The sequence below is a fragment of the Musa acuminata genome, chromosome BXJ2-10 (assembly GCF_036884655.1).
Source record: "Musa acuminata AAA Group cultivar baxijiao chromosome BXJ2-10, Cavendish_Baxijiao_AAA, whole genome shotgun sequence".
Lineage (NCBI taxonomy): Eukaryota > Viridiplantae > Streptophyta > Magnoliopsida > Zingiberales > Musaceae > Musa > Musa acuminata.
The window spans coordinates 2,225,407-2,241,316 of NC_088347.1; positions in this window are offsets into that span (position 1 = coordinate 2,225,407).

Genomic DNA, 15,910 nt, shown 5'->3' on the forward strand with positions numbered 1-15,910 from the left:
GAAAAGCACATAATGTTAAAAGGTACGTCATAAAATATAAGAAGTATAGTATATCAAAGAGTACAAGTCATCATGGTACTTTTTAGTTCCCTACTCCCTTTTATCAGCAAGAGGAAATACACAACTTATTCAGGTGGTGGTAAATCAAAATACTTAAACAAAGTATTCAGTTGCCGACGAATTTGCTGCATCTCGATTAAGATATGATCTTGACATAGTTTAATTTGATCTAGTCGAGTTACTATTGGATCGATAGATGAGGAGGGTTTGGGGGCGGTTCTACCACCGGCCCTAAAATCCCTTTTATAGGGCAAGTTTTGGGTGGTGGTTCCTATTGAATCTTGAATTTTGATAATGAAACCAATTGATAAGTGTTTATGATTTGATATGTGTTTTGAGTGATGCAAGATGCTTCGATCAGGAATAGACGATTAAAGCAGGAAGAATTATGTTGGGCTGGAGAAACATGTCGGAAGATTGGACGTCGCGCTAGAGGATCAGTCGACGTATCGATAGAAGGCTTTGGGCCATGGATTCGGGCTTCAGGCCAAGAAGAGCGGATGTTGTGCCAAGGATATCAAAGTTGCGAGGTCAACTGGTCGATTGGGCAATAAGCCACAAGAGAGGACGATGCGCCGAAGAATCGAACGAAGCGTCGATGGACCAATGACATGTTGGACGACATTATTCATACTTAGTAATAATTATCTAGATCAAAGTGTGTTTTTATGTGTGCAGGATTAACTACTATAGTAAGGCATAAAGGAAAATGAAGTCCTAAAGTCAAGAACGTGATTTTATTGGGAGTTCGAGAGTCCGTCGGAAGTCCAAACGTTCGTTGGAAGTTCTGCCAGAATTGAGCGAGAAGTTCTGAAGCTTACCAAAGAAGCTCATTGGAACTCACTAAGAAGATCATCGTGAAGTCCAGGAGTTTGCCGGGAGTCTACCGGAACATTGCCGAGAGATCATCGGAAGTTCGCCGAAAGATCATCGGAAGCTCACCGGAAGAAACTAGACTTATCTTGCTTAGAATATGTCTTAGAAATCATAGTTAGCATATAATTAGAGTTGAGATTGGGAGGTAATCCCATCAACTCTGTTAGGGGCCAACTAGGCCCGAAGTTGGGCTGGATTCAAGGCCCAACTAGGGTGCTGAAACCCTGGCCAACGGTGGCACCGCTTGGGGAACAACACCCCAGGAAATCTGGGCAGTGGTACTGCCTAGGCTGGGCGGTGGTACCATCGGCAATAATGCTGCCAGCGGTGGTACCGCCCCTGTTCGACGGTGGTACCGCCCAACCGTAGATCCTGCGATGGTAGTACCGCCCAAGAACGGCGGTGGTACCTCTAGTACCCAGGAAACTTAGGATGAGACCTTTTTAGGCTCCAAGTTTGAATCAACTTGAAGCCTATAAATACCTCTCTTATGTTAGGATCGAGAGCACTAAGAGGGGGGGGTGAATTAGTGCAGTGGAAATCTTTCAGCGATTTAAAAACGAAAGCTGCATTCGTCCGATAAAAACGATTTCGATGTAAAAGCCGATTCTAAGATTACTTAAGATTAAGCACAGTTTATGTCTAAGCACAGTTTACGTCTAAACGCAGTTTGCGTCTAAATACAGTTTGCGTCTAAACGTAGTTTTGCGTCTAAACACAATTTTACGTCTAAACGCAATTTTGCGTCTAAACTTAGTTTACGTCTAAACGCAGTTTTACGTCTAAACGCAGTTTGCGTCTAAAAGTAGTTTACGTCTAAAACACAGTTTTATGTCTAAACACAGTTTGCGCAGTTTACGTCTAAACACAGTTTTGCGTCTAAACTCAGTTTACGTCTAAACGTAGTTTTACGTCTAAACGCAGTTTGCGTCTAAACGCAGTTTTACGTCTAAACGTAGTTTTACGTTTAAAAGAAGTTTACGTCTAAAACACAGTTTTATGTTTAAACACAGTTTTCGCAGTTTACGTTTAAACGCAGTTTTACGTCTAAACACAGTTTGCGTCTAAACGTAGTTTTACGTCTAAACGCAGTTTTACGTCTAAACGTAGTTTGCATCTAAAACAGTTTCAAATGGATCTAAACTTAGAAGCTAGTTCGTAAAAGCACAGAAGACAGTTTTGCAGACTCAAAACGCAAACGTAAGCTGATCGTACGAAAAACACAGATTTACGTCTGAATGCAGATTCGAAAAGATCAGCACTTAGAACTTGTTCGTAAAGGCGCAGAGAGCAGTAGTTATGTAGGAGGTTTGCAGTAATGATAAGGTACTCGAAATAAAAGCAAACCCAAGATTTAGAGTGGTTCGGTCAGTCTTGACCTACTCCACTTTTGGCTTCCTCCTCCGACGAGGTCACCGACGTCAACTAGCTGCCTTCCTTCAATGGGCGAAGGCCAACTGCCCTTTTACAGTTTCACTCCTTTTGATGGGCTCAAGAGACAACCCTTACAGAACCTTTCTCTCCTCACTTTACAATTCAAAAGCTTGAAGAACAAAAGGAGGAGACTTAAAGGCTTTACAACAATTTTGAGCTCTTAGAATCACAGAAAGAATCAAGATTTCGGTGTAGGTCTATATAATTTCTGTGTTGAATGGGTGGGGTATTTATAGGCCCCAACCCAGTTCAAATTTGGAGCTCAAAACGATCAAATCCCGGAATTTCAGGATCAGGCGGTTGCACCTCCTGACTGGAGCGGTTGCACCGCCTGGCAGAGCTCGAAGACTGAGCTCAGGCGGTTGCACCTCTCTGTCAGGGGCGGTTGCACCGCCTGAGTCTGGCTCGGAGACTGAGCCCTAGGCGGTGCCACCTCTTGACTGAGGCGGTTGCACCTCTCTGCTAGAGCTCGAAGACCGAGCTCAGGCGGTGCTACCTCTCTGTCAGGGAGGTTGCACCGCCCAGTCTAGCTCGAAGACTGAGCTCAGGCGGTTGCACCTCCTGGCTGGGGTGGTTGCACCGCCCAGTCTCGCTGGGAGACTTAGCCCAGGCGGTGCCACCTCCTGGCCTAGGCGGTTGCACCTCCTGGTGCAATTAGGGTCCGAATGGTTAGCTCCGTTCGGCCCAATTTCAATCTTTTCAGGGGCCCAATTGCCCCAAGATTAAGCTAATGGGATCACCTCCCATTTTCCAACTTAATCAATGTGCTAACTACGATTAAATCTAAGACAATTTCTGCAGCTTTGCTCCGGTGCGTCAATCTCTTCTTCCGGCGAGTTTCCGACGAACTTCCGTCGATCATCCGATGAACCCTCGGTGATGCTTCTGCGGACTTCCGGCAAACTCCTGGACTTTGCGACGATCCACTTGGCGAGTTCCGACGAGCTTCGCTTGGCAAGCTTCTAGACTTCTCGGATCTGTTCTCGCAGAACCTCCGACGACCGTCCGAACTTCCGTCGAACTCTCGAACTCCCAACGTGATCATGATCTTGACTCCGGCATAACTCCTGCTGCTTGTCTAACTTTCATCGTAGTTAATCCTGCACACTTATCTCAACACATAGATTAGACAACAAATGACAATTGACTTCATCATCAAAATCCGAGATTCAACATCTTATCCCTAGTTAACATACAAAAGCATAGAGAGTTTTAAAGTGAGAAAACACTATAGAAATCACTTGAGAAATCCCTCCTCTAGATCTAACTTTAGAATTCTATTTAGAGAGGAGTGTGTGTGCTTGTAAGGGTTGTCTCCTAAACTCGGTAAAAGGAGAAGAGAGGTGTAAGAAGGAGATTGATCTTCCTCTATTAAAGGAAGATCGATAGTGGATGTCGGTGGCCTCGACGGAAGAGGAATCAGAGGAGTGGATGTAGGTCATGACGACCGAACCACTATAAATTAGTTTGCCTTTTTTTTTGTGCAATTTATCTTACTGCAAACCTCCTTACTTGCTTACTGCTTTCAATTCATTTACGAACATGCTTTCAAGTTGAGCAAGTTTCCAAAATCAGTTTTATCATACGAAATGAAAAGGTTTTTAGAACCGATGTGATTTTTACCATTGCACTAATTCACCCCCCCTCTTAGTGTCGACTTATTCCTAACAGTTGATATCAAAGCCTCGTATTTCTTATTTGATTAAACACTCAAGAGAAATGATTCATTTCAGCTTTCAAAAGGGACTTTCTCTCATTCGTCCTCCCTTTTTCAATGGGACATACCACTTATTGGAAAACTCGAATGAGAGTTTTCTTGCTTTCGATTGATTTAAATTTATAGAATATGGTCGAAAATAGATTTCAAAGGTTTTCTCTTCCAATGAACAATTGGAATGATTTGGAGAAGAAGACGTTTTTTCTAAATGCTAGAGCTATGAATGGTCTATTTTGTGCCTTAGACAAAAACGAATTCAATCGGGTTTCTTTGTGTGAAACAACTTTCGATATTTGGCACATTCTTGAAACCATACACGAAGGCACTACTAGATTAAAAGTTTCGAAGATTAATATTTTAATACATGATTTCGAATTGTTTCATATGAAACCAAGCGAAACCATTGTTGACATGTACACCCGTTTTACGGATGTCGTCAATGGTTTAAAATCACTTGGTAAAAGTTTTTCGGATTTTGAACTTGTAAACAAAATTTTACGTTCTCTTTCTAAAGATTGGGATTCAAAAGTAACTGTCATACAAGAAGCTAAAAACCTAAACAACCTTCCACTCGAAGAACTAATTAGGTCTTTAATGATCTACGAAATGAATAATATGACAAAAAAGAAACTCAAGAATAACCGTCCAAAGAACATGAAGGATTTCAGACTTAGAATAATTGAAGACCACTAGAGCATAAGCTCAAGTGATGGTGAACATGAACTCCTCACTATGAAATTTAAAAGGTTCATGAAACAAGAGTAAAAGAACAAACATAAACTTAAAAATAACGTAACTACTTGCTATGAATGTAAGAAGAAGGAAGCTCTTTAGGACGAATCAAGCTTCTCCGAAGACAAGGAGAAATTCAATTAAAGGTGAGGTGGCAAACTATGCCTTAACGGCTTTCTACAATGAGGTAAACAACTCAAATGAAACTCCTTTAATTTATTTAAAAATTACATGATACTTTTAATGAGTTATTTTTGCTTTAGTTTAATTTTTTTCTTGAAATTTGCATGTTTAATGATGTAATGAAAGATACAAAAATAAAATAGGATCATGCTTATCATGCTAGTAATTTTGAAAATGATAATAAAAATTACATGTTTTATGTTAAAGGAATAAAATGTTAGATTTAAATCTAATGATAATCCTATGTATGTTTTTCAAGAAAAAATAATGTATATCTTGATGATTTTTGTATTGATTTTTTATTTTGTTTGAAAATGTCTTATGCTCAATGAAACCATGATCGATGAATATGCTTTATGTTTTCTTTGGCTTGTATGCCTTATCATGATGAATGTTTTGAAAATAAATATTTGCATCATGCTTGGTGATTTTTATGCATGATGACTTGAAGTAATGATTTGAAATCATATGTTTTTGAATTATGCGTTATACTTTTTGATCTTGATGATTTTTGATCTTTGTGTTTTAAACGTTGATGTATGGTTTTCATACGAAAAAACTTGAGTATGCTTATATGAAATCAATCACTTAAAATGAAACAAATAAAAAGGTAAATATATTATCATTGGAATTAAAATGATAAATCAAATATTTTGTTTAAAGAAGCCTTATGTTTAATATGTTATACTTTTTTGGTCTTGATGGTTTTTTATGATGAAATTTACTTTTCGATCCTAAACGTTAATGCATGTTTTTATTTGGCAAAAATGAAAAAGGCATGCATCTATGAAATCAATCTTATGAATTGAATTACTAAAAAGAAGAAAGCTTTCTCCTTGAAAAATATCTCTACTTTATTGACTTTTCAAAAAGGAGATACTAATGAACCTATCTTTATTATTAGAATTTTTTGAAAATGATTTTGATTTGACGATTTGAATTTGAATGAGCTTTATCTTGATTTTTTTAGATTTATAACTTGAGATTTCTTATGCATAAATCAAGATATTATATCATTTGATCTCCTATGTTTCTTTTTGCTATTTATAAAAAGAAGAGATTTGATGAAATAAATCATGTCTTGTAGCATTCATGATTTGATATTATTATCTTCCATAACATGATGTGTAAGATCTAACATGTATTTGTATTCTTCCACTCTACTTCTTCCTTGTTTACAATAACAAAGGGGAGAAAGAAAATTGCTAGCTTAAATGATAAACTTAGACATGTTAAATCTTCCAAATACATAAATTCTTCTTCTACATTTTTCATATTATGATCTTGATCTCTTGAATTTTAGACTTGATCTTTCATTTTTTATGATTGAAATATTGAATGATGATTTAGAATCATATATTTTATATTTTGGAAATATTCATGATGAAAAATTATTTTGACATTCATGACTTGAATTTTCATCTATACTATTCACTTTTGTCATGGTTTAAAAATTGATGTAAAGGAAAAAAAATAAAATAAAATTGTATTCTTCCATTCTTTTTTACAATGACAAAGGGGGAGATAGCTAGCTTGCACAAGTTAAGAAGATGCAAAAACTTACTTGCTTGCTTGCATATCTAAAGAGAAGATGCAAATGTACTTCATGTAGCTTGCTTCATGTAAAACATTGTATCTTTCTAGCTTGTTATCTTGTATTATTTTTCAAAAACTTGCTAGCCTTCATACTTCAAAGAGAAGTAACACTTGCCAAATTGCTAGCTTGATTGTTGTAAAATAATGTAAAATTGTGCTAGCTTGCACTTTGTAAAGGAAGCAAAAATGGTACTTCTCAAAAGAGAAGAAAGAGCTTGCTATCTTGAACATCGCTATCTTGCCAATCTCAAGAAGCAAAACTTGCAACTTGCATATTGCAATAGAAAGCAAGAATCGCTAGCTTCCACACTTCAACAAGAAAGCGATCTTGCATTTGCTTTCAAAATTTTTGCTAGCTTGTATATACTTGCTATCATACTACCTTGCATATCTAAAACTTGATAGCTTACTTAATGTAGCACTTGCTAAATTTTCAAGCTTACAAATTACATAATAATAAATGCAATGTTTGACGGTATGTCTAAAATACTTGATAATTGAACTTCTCCTTTTTGTTGATGACAAAAGGGGAGAAGTATATTGATGTTATGCATGATTTTATCATGACATGTTACTTGGATTTTTGAATCCAAGAGTTCAACTCAAATATGTTATATTGATAGGGGGAGTTTGTTTAAACTCCGAGAGTTAAGGTTAACTCCGTCATCAATTAGTTGTCATCATAAAAAAGGAGGAGATTGTTGAATCTTGGATTTTGATGATGAAACCAATTGATAAGTGTTTATGATTTGATATGCATTTTGAGTGACGCAAGATGCTTCGATCAGGAAAAGATAATTAAAGCAGGAAGAATCATGTTGGGCCAAAGAAAAATGTTAGAAGATTGGACGTCATGTCGGAGGATTGGTCAACATATCGACAGAAGGCTTCGGGCCAAGAAGAGTGGATATTGCACCAAGGATATTGAAGTTGCAAGGTCAACTAGCTGATTGAGTAATAGGCCGTAAGAGAGGATGATGCGCTGAAGAATCGGATGAAGCATCGATGGACCAATGATATACCGGACGACATGATTCATGCTTAGTAATAATTGTCTAGATCGAAGTGTATTTTTATGTGTGCAGGATTAACTATGATAGCAAAGCATAAAGCAAAATGAAGTCCCGGAGTCAAGAACGCGATTTCGTTGGGAGTTCGAGAGTTCGTCGGAAGTCTGGACATTTGTTGAAAGTTCTGTCGGAATTGATCGAGAAGTCCTAGAGCTTGCCAAAGAAGCTCGTTGGAACTCACCAAGAAGATCGTCGTGAAGTCAAGAGCTTGCTGAGAGTCTACCGGAACATTGCCGAGAGATCATCGGAAGTTCACCGAAAGATCATCGGAAGAAACCAGACTTATCTTGCTTAGAATATGTTTTAGAAATCATAGTTAGCACATAATTAGAGTTGGGATTGTGAGGTAATCCCATCAACTCTATTAAGGGCCAACTGGGCCTAAATTTGGGCTGGTTTGGGCCGGATTCAAGGCCCAACCAGTGTGCTGAAACCCTGGCTAGCGATGGCACCGCTAGGGCCGGTAGTGCAACCGCTTGGGGAACAGCACCCCAGGAAATCTGGGCGGTGGTACTGCTGATAGCAATGCTGGGAGTAGTGGTACCACCCATATTTGGCGGTGGTACTGCCCAGCCGTAGATCCTGCGACGGTAGTACTGTTGGGCTGATAGCCTATATTCAGCCCATGTGGGCTAGGGCAGCCCACACCCCCTCTTAACCTAACCCTAATTAAGATTAGGGGGGTGTGGTGGCTGCATTTTAGAGGCAGATTAAAGCTATAAAAAGGCAGCAACGAGGCAGATTTTTGCAGTCACGGGATTCCAAAGAGAAGAAGGAGAACAAGGCAGAAAAGGAAGATAAATAAAGGGAAGAAGACAAGGACAACACAGAGAGACTATTCTCAATCATCTAGCAGTGTTCTCATCTCAGGTTAGATCAAATCTACAGTAGACTCTTGCTGTGATTACTGGAGGAGGTTTTAGATATTGTAGGCAGTGACGTGATCCTTGTATCCCAGTTATTCTCTTGTGGTTGTTGCTAGGGTTTTGGGCAAGAGATTAAGATTTGTATATTCATTATTCTCATAGTGGATTATCTCTAGTTTGCCCCGTGGTTTTTACCCTTCACATTGAAGGGGTTTTCCACGTATATCTTGGTGTTTTGTTTGATTGCGTTTCCATTTTATTCCGCTGCATATTATGGTCTTCTAGTATTTGTTCCTATACAAAGGTTATTCCTCTTTATATCCCCATCAACTAGTATCAGAGCAGGGTTTTGGTGATTTAATTTTTGTATTTGAACATGGAGGCCAGTAACGTTTCTCGCATGATTAGTTTGAATGGAAACAATTGGATGATATGGAAACCAAGAATGGAAGATCTCTTGTATTGCAAAGATTTGTATGGACCTTTGCAGGGGGATAGTGCAAAACCTACAACTATGACAGATGATGAGTGGAAGAGGTTAGATCGAAAAACAATTGGGTTTATTAGACAGTGGCTTGATGATAGTGTCTTTCACCATGTTTCTACTGAAACTTCTGCATATTCTCTTTGGAAAAAATTGGAAAGTCTCTATGAAAGAAAAACAGCTGGCAACAAAGCTTTTTTGATCAGAAAACTTGTGAACCTAAAATATAGAGAGGGTGCTTCTATTGCTGAGCATTTGAATGAAATGTAGAGTATTACTAACCAATTATCCTCTATGAAAATGTGTCTTGATGATGAGTTGCAGGCATTGTTACTCCTCAGTTCATTACCAGAAAGTTGGAAGACATTGGTGGTTTCCCTTAGTAATTCTGCGCCAGATGGTATTGTCACTATGAGTCAAGTAACAAGTAGTTTGTTGAATGAGGAGTTGAGAAAAAAGAGTTCGGCAACATCTCAGAATGATTCACAGGCACTTATCTTAGAGAACAGAGGAAGGTCAAAGTCTAGAAGCAGTTCACGTATGGGTAGGAGCAAGTCAAGATCAAGAAAAGATATTGTTTGCTATAACTATGGTGAGAATGGACATTACAAGAACCAATGTAAGCAACCTAAGAAGAACAAGAAAAAGGGAAAAGAAGTGGAGTCTACAGAGTCAAAGGATAATACTACAGCTACAGTGCAGGGTGGTGATTATTTGATTTTGTCTCCTTCTAATGATATTTTTTCTTGTGTGTGTCAGGATCTTGAGTGGGTGATTGACACAGGTGCTTCTTATCATGCTACACCTCAGAGAGAGTTTTTTTCTACATACAGGTCTGGAAACTTTGGTGTTGTCAAGATGGGCAACTATGGCACAGCAGACATCATTGGCATGGGTGATATCCATTTAAAGACCAACCTTGGCTGCAAGTTGGTACTTAAGGATGTGAGGCATGTGGTTGACTTGAGGCTGAATTTAATTTCAGTTGGAAGACTAGATGATGAAGAGTATGAAAGCAGATTTCACAAAGGGTAATGGAAGCTCAGTAAGGGTTCTCTTGTTATAGCTAATGGAAAGAAATGTCATACTTTGTACAGGTTGCAGGCTAAAGCTTATGGTGAGCAGTTAAATGCTACAGAGAAAGACTTCAGTATGGAGTTGTGGCATAGGCGATTGGGGCACATGAGCGAGAAGGGGCTGCAAGCTCTTTCCAAGAGAGAGGTATTGCCAGATCTCAGAGGTATACATCTGAACCCTTGTATTGATTGTTTGGCTGGTAAACAATAGAGAGTTTCATTTGCTAGTGCTGCTTTGTCTAGAAAAATACATGCCTTAGACCGTGTTTATACAGATGTATGTGGTCCTTTAAGGACAAAAACTCCTGGTGGATCTGTTGATGTTCTTGGTATAAGTGGTGCACTTTATTTTGTCACTTTTATAGATGATTTTTCCAGGAAAGTTTGGGCTTATGCTTTGAAGACCAAAGATCTGGTTATTAATGTCTTCAAAGAGTTTCATGCCAGGGTTGAAAGGGAGACAGAAAGGAAAATGAAATGCATAAGATCAGATAATGGTGGTGAGTATACGGGATTGTTTAATGACTATTGCAGGTCACATGGGATCCAACATGAGATGACAGTTCCTGGTACACCTCAGCATAATGCAATTGCAAAGAGGATGAACCGCACCATCATGGAAAAGATCAGATGTATGCTTTCACAAGCCAAGCTACCCAAAAGGTTTTGGGATGAGGCTTTGAGGACTGCAGTTGATGTGATCAACTTATCACCATGTACAGCCCTAGATGGTGATGTTGCAGAGCATGTATGGTTAGAGAAAGATGTTTCCTACAGGCATTTGAGAGTATTTGGTTGTCGTGCATTTGCACATGTTCCAGATAATGAGAGGTCCAAGCTGGATGGTAAGTCTAAAGAATGTATTTTTCTTAATTACTCACATGATCAGTTTGGTTACAGGCTTTGGGATCCAGAAAAGCAGAAGGTGTTTAGGAGCAGAGATGTGGTCTTCTTTGAGGATCAAACCTTTGAGGATTTGAAGAAGAATGCACCAGCCAAGACTTCTGCAGAAGGATTAGCAGATTGTGACCCAGTTATTCCTCCAGTATATCAGGGTGATGGGGGAGATGTGCAAGAAAATAGTGTAGAGCCTGATGTTGATTTACCTGCAAGACATGTTGAGCAAGAAGAAGTAGGAGAGCAAGTTCCCGCAGAACCTCAATTGAGAAGATCTTCTAGACAATGTCAACCTTCCAGAAGATACTCTACAGATGAGTATGTGATGCTTACTGATGCAGGTGAACCAGAGAGTTACCAGTAAGCAGTTGAAGAGAAGCAGTTGCAGCTTCAAAAAATTCATACAAATGACAACGGAGCAGACATGTTGACGAAGATCTTACCAAAAGAAAGACAGGAGATATGCCGATAGTTGGTCGGCATGGCTTTACATTGAGGAGTCATGAGATAGCCTCCCTTATGGGCTGAAGGGGGAGGTTGTTGGGCTGATAGCCCATATTCAGCCCATGTGGGCTAGGGCAGCCCACAGCCCACACCCTCTCTTAACCTAACGCTAATTAAGATTAGGGGGGTGTGGTGGCTGCGTTTTAGAGGCAGATTAAAGCTATAAAAAGGCAGCAACGAGGTAGATTTTTGCAGCCACGGGATTCCAAAGAGAAGAAGGAGAACAAGGCAAAAAAGGAAGAGAAATAAAGGGAAGAAGACAAGGACAATGTAGAGAGACTGTTCTCAATCATCTAGCAGTGTTCTCATCTCAGGTTAGATCAAATCTACAGTAGACTCTTGCTGTGATTACTGGAGGAGGTTTTAGATATTATGGGTAGTGACGTGATCCTTGTATCCCAGTTATTCTCTTGTGGTTGTTGCTAGGGTTTTGGGCAAGAGATTGAGATTTGTATATTCATTATTCTCATAGTGGATTATCTCTAGTTTCCCCCGTGGTTTTTACCCTTCACATTGAAGGGGTTTTCCACGTATATCTTAGTGTTTTGTTTGATTGCGTTTCCATTTTATTCCGCAGCGTATTATGGTCTTTTAGTATTTGTTCCTATACAAAGGTTATTCCTCTTTATATCCCCATCAAGTACCACCCAGGAATAGCGGTGGTACCATCAATACCCAGGAAACATGGGATGAGACCTTTTTAGGCTCCAAGTTTGAATTAAATTGAAGCCTATAAATACCCCTCTCATCACTGGTTAACATACAAAAGCACAGAGAGTTTTAAAGTGAGAAAACGCTGCAGAAATCACTTTAGAAATCCCTCCTCTAGATCTAACTTTAGAATTATGTTTAGAGAGGAGTGTGCGTGCTTGTAAAGGTTGTCTCCTAAACCCGGTAAAAGGAAAAGATTCGTGTAAGGAGGTTGATCTTCACCTATTAAAGGAAGATCGATAGTGAATGCTGCTAGTCATAGGTGCCCAGCAAGTCAATCACGTGAGTGATGGCACGTGTGAATTAATATAGAATCTTTTTGCTTATTATATTTTGGCATATATCACTTTATAACTATTGCATAAATGCATACATATATTGTGATGTCCTTGGATTTGTGCAACGGGAATCGGATCGTGATGAGATCACGATAGTGAGATGAATTCACCTTTAAACACATATCCTAAATAATCCCCGTCATAGGTTACTCGAGAGGGATATCGTGATAACCGGACAGACTGGTGTGCTGTATACCCGTCCATATGATGGATGCTACTGGTCTCATAGCTGCTTGTGTGGGGACACTAGGGATACAGTACAGGTGCTCATTGGAGAATGAGTTCACTGATTGATCCGCTTACGGAATGCTGGATGGTTGATGATGCCTTATTGTCAGACAGCGATTCCGTAGTCCTAGTGGTGTATATGGTCCTTAGACTTGAGACACCAAGGATGTCTTGTATAAGTGCTCCACTCTTTGATACCAGACTTATAGGTTTGGCTGTCCCAAATCTAGTACAGCTGGTCATTGGGAGTGGTAGTCGACCTTACGAGGGCTATTGAGTGTCGATAAAGGATCATCCACTCTTGGCGTCATGAGAGGAATATCCTATGTGTTCTTACTCAGACAAATCCCTGGCCAGGGTCATTCGGGTTGAGAGAGAAAGAGTTCTGCGGGAGAATCCGATTAGAGCGAGACTCGAGAAGAAACCGTGTGGGTCTGACAACACCATGCTCGATATACGGTCTCTGGTATATTAGATGGATGAGGGACTATAGGTACACGGTAACTGAGGACAGACAGGTCCAATGGATTGGATTCCCCTGTATCGTCTAGGGACTACGGCGTAGTGGCCTAGTACGTCCGTAGTCGATGAGTTGAGTGAATTATTACAGAGATAATAATTCACTGAGTTAGAAGGAGGTCTGACAGGTATGACTCACGGCCAGCTCGATATTGGGCCTAGAGGGTCACACACATATGGTAGGCATTGCGATGAATAGAGGTTCGGATATGAGATATCCGACGGAACCCTTGTCTTATTGGATGCAGACCCAATACTCACTAGGGGAGGACCCATTAGGGTTTGACAGGGGACCTCTATAAATAGGAGGGATTCAGAGCCCCATGGGCTAGAGAGCTTTTGTTTGCCTTTTCCTATTCTCCTCTCCATCTCCACCTCTGAGTAGGTCTGGAGTTTTGAGGAGCGTCGTCGCAACCCTGTTGTGTGGATCACCGCTAGAGAGGAGGACGCTTGACCTCCTTCACCCTCTCCTAAGGATCTGCAAGGAAACAGGGATATAAGATATCCCTAGGTAACACAATCTACTCTATACGCAGTTTCATGTTTCGCGGATTTTTGCATACCAATCTTCGCACGACGACGAACATCTCTTTGGGAATCGGGGATTTTGTTTTTCTTGTTCTTCCGCTATGCATATGATGTCGCCCCTAAGGATTTCCCAACAGTGGTATCAGAGCTAGGTTGCTCATGCGAATGATTGATTTTGAACTGCGTGTGTTGTGTTTAGGAAGAATTTTGACGTCAAAATTGTTGACGCAAAAACAAGGAAGGGCAGCAACAGTTGCTGCCCTCGATCTGCGTGCGTGTAGCGCAGCCATAGGCAGGCAGCCCACGGGCAGAGACGCCGCAGGGCAGCGACGCCCGCCGCCGCTGCTCCCGCGGGCAAAACCCCCCATAGGGCCAGTCGCCCGGTGGGACAGCACCGCTTGCGGAGGCGGCGGCGCCCACCCGCAGCGATAGCTCTGCCAGCGGGCGTGCCGCCTGCAGGCGAGGGCAGTGCCCTCGCCCCACCGCACAGGCCGCCGTCGGCAGGGTGGCGGCGGCGGCATCAGCGAAAAGGGGAAAGGGCATTAGGTTTTTCTGGGAAAAAGATAGTTTTGCCCCTCGGAATTTGAGAAATTCCAGTTTCTATCTTTTGTCCAAATTATGAAAATATCCTTATGAATTCAGAAATTCCCTATAATGTCCCTGATTTCAGAAAATATTAATTAATTAAAAGGTTTAGTTGATTATTATTTATTATTATTATTATCAAGGAGTCCTACATGATGATGATTATTTATACATGTGATGTATGATGTGTGGACGGATGATCATGGACCGTGTGATGTGTGTACTTGTGATTATTATTATTGAGGTCTGTGAACCTCCATTATATTTCTTGTTTATTGTCGGGCCTGCATGCCTATGATTAAGTTGTAATCATATGAGGAGGCACAGCGGGAGCGTGGATGCGATAGCGGGACCCACGAGACGGACGATCGTGATGCATGAAGATGCATCAAGATGTCGACGGAACCGACAAGGACGAAATGGACGATCATAGGGCATGGAGATGCACCGTTGCACACATAGATCTTGATGTGAGTGATTAGGCCTACTGGCTCGGGCCTAATCATATTAGGTTGTGGTCCATGATCATCTGGTGTAATTGCTTATACACATACTAGATATGCATATATATTTGCATGCGATGTAGATATATAATAAATATGTATATGTGTGACATGTCATATTAGGAGACCAAATCATAGAAAAATCTCTCGATAATATTAAGTCGGTAAACGTGAGGCAATTAGATTGACCCACGTGGCCTTCCATCGTTATAAGTAGGAACCGATTCCCGGCGTAAGTTGAGGTGGTCGAGTCCCTCGAGCTCACCTATATCGCGATTCGCTATCTTGCTTACGACATAGAGATGTCATCGGTGACCTGAGGGCATGGTATATTTGGTTGAGTCCCTCGAGGGTATATCATCAAATCAGACTCATCTTGTAACGAAGGTGTTGACTTAACCGAGCATCATGGTTGGTCGAGTCCCTCGAGGCCATGGTGATTTGGAGGCCGAACAGGACGGGAATCACAAGGAGTTGTGATCGACAAGAGTTGCCTACCTTTTAGGCTTAGTGGGATTGGTCGAGTCCCTCGAGGTTACACTAAGATGCTGATTGGATCCTGATCCCCACTAGAAGTCTACCGGAGACTTCCGTTTCACGTGCTGAGGGTGTCGCGTGACTCGTTAGTAAAACAGTGGGAGCATATTAAGATAGAAGTCCATATCTTGATAGTTTATTTCTGTTGGGAAATCCTTGGGGGCGACATCATATGCGCAACGGAAGAACAAGAAACACAAAATCCCCGATTCTCAAAGAAATGTTCGTCGTTGTGCGAAGATTGGTACGCAAAAATCCGCGAAACATGAAACTGCGTATAGAGTAGATTGTGTTACCTAGGGAGATCGTATATCCCTGTTTCCTTGCAGATCCTTAGGAGAGGGTGAAGGAGGTCAAGCGTCCTCCTCTCTAGCGGTGATCCACACAATAGGGTTACGACGACGCTCCTCAAAACTCCAGACCTACTCTAAGGTGGAGATGGAGAGGAGAATAGGAAAAGGCAAAC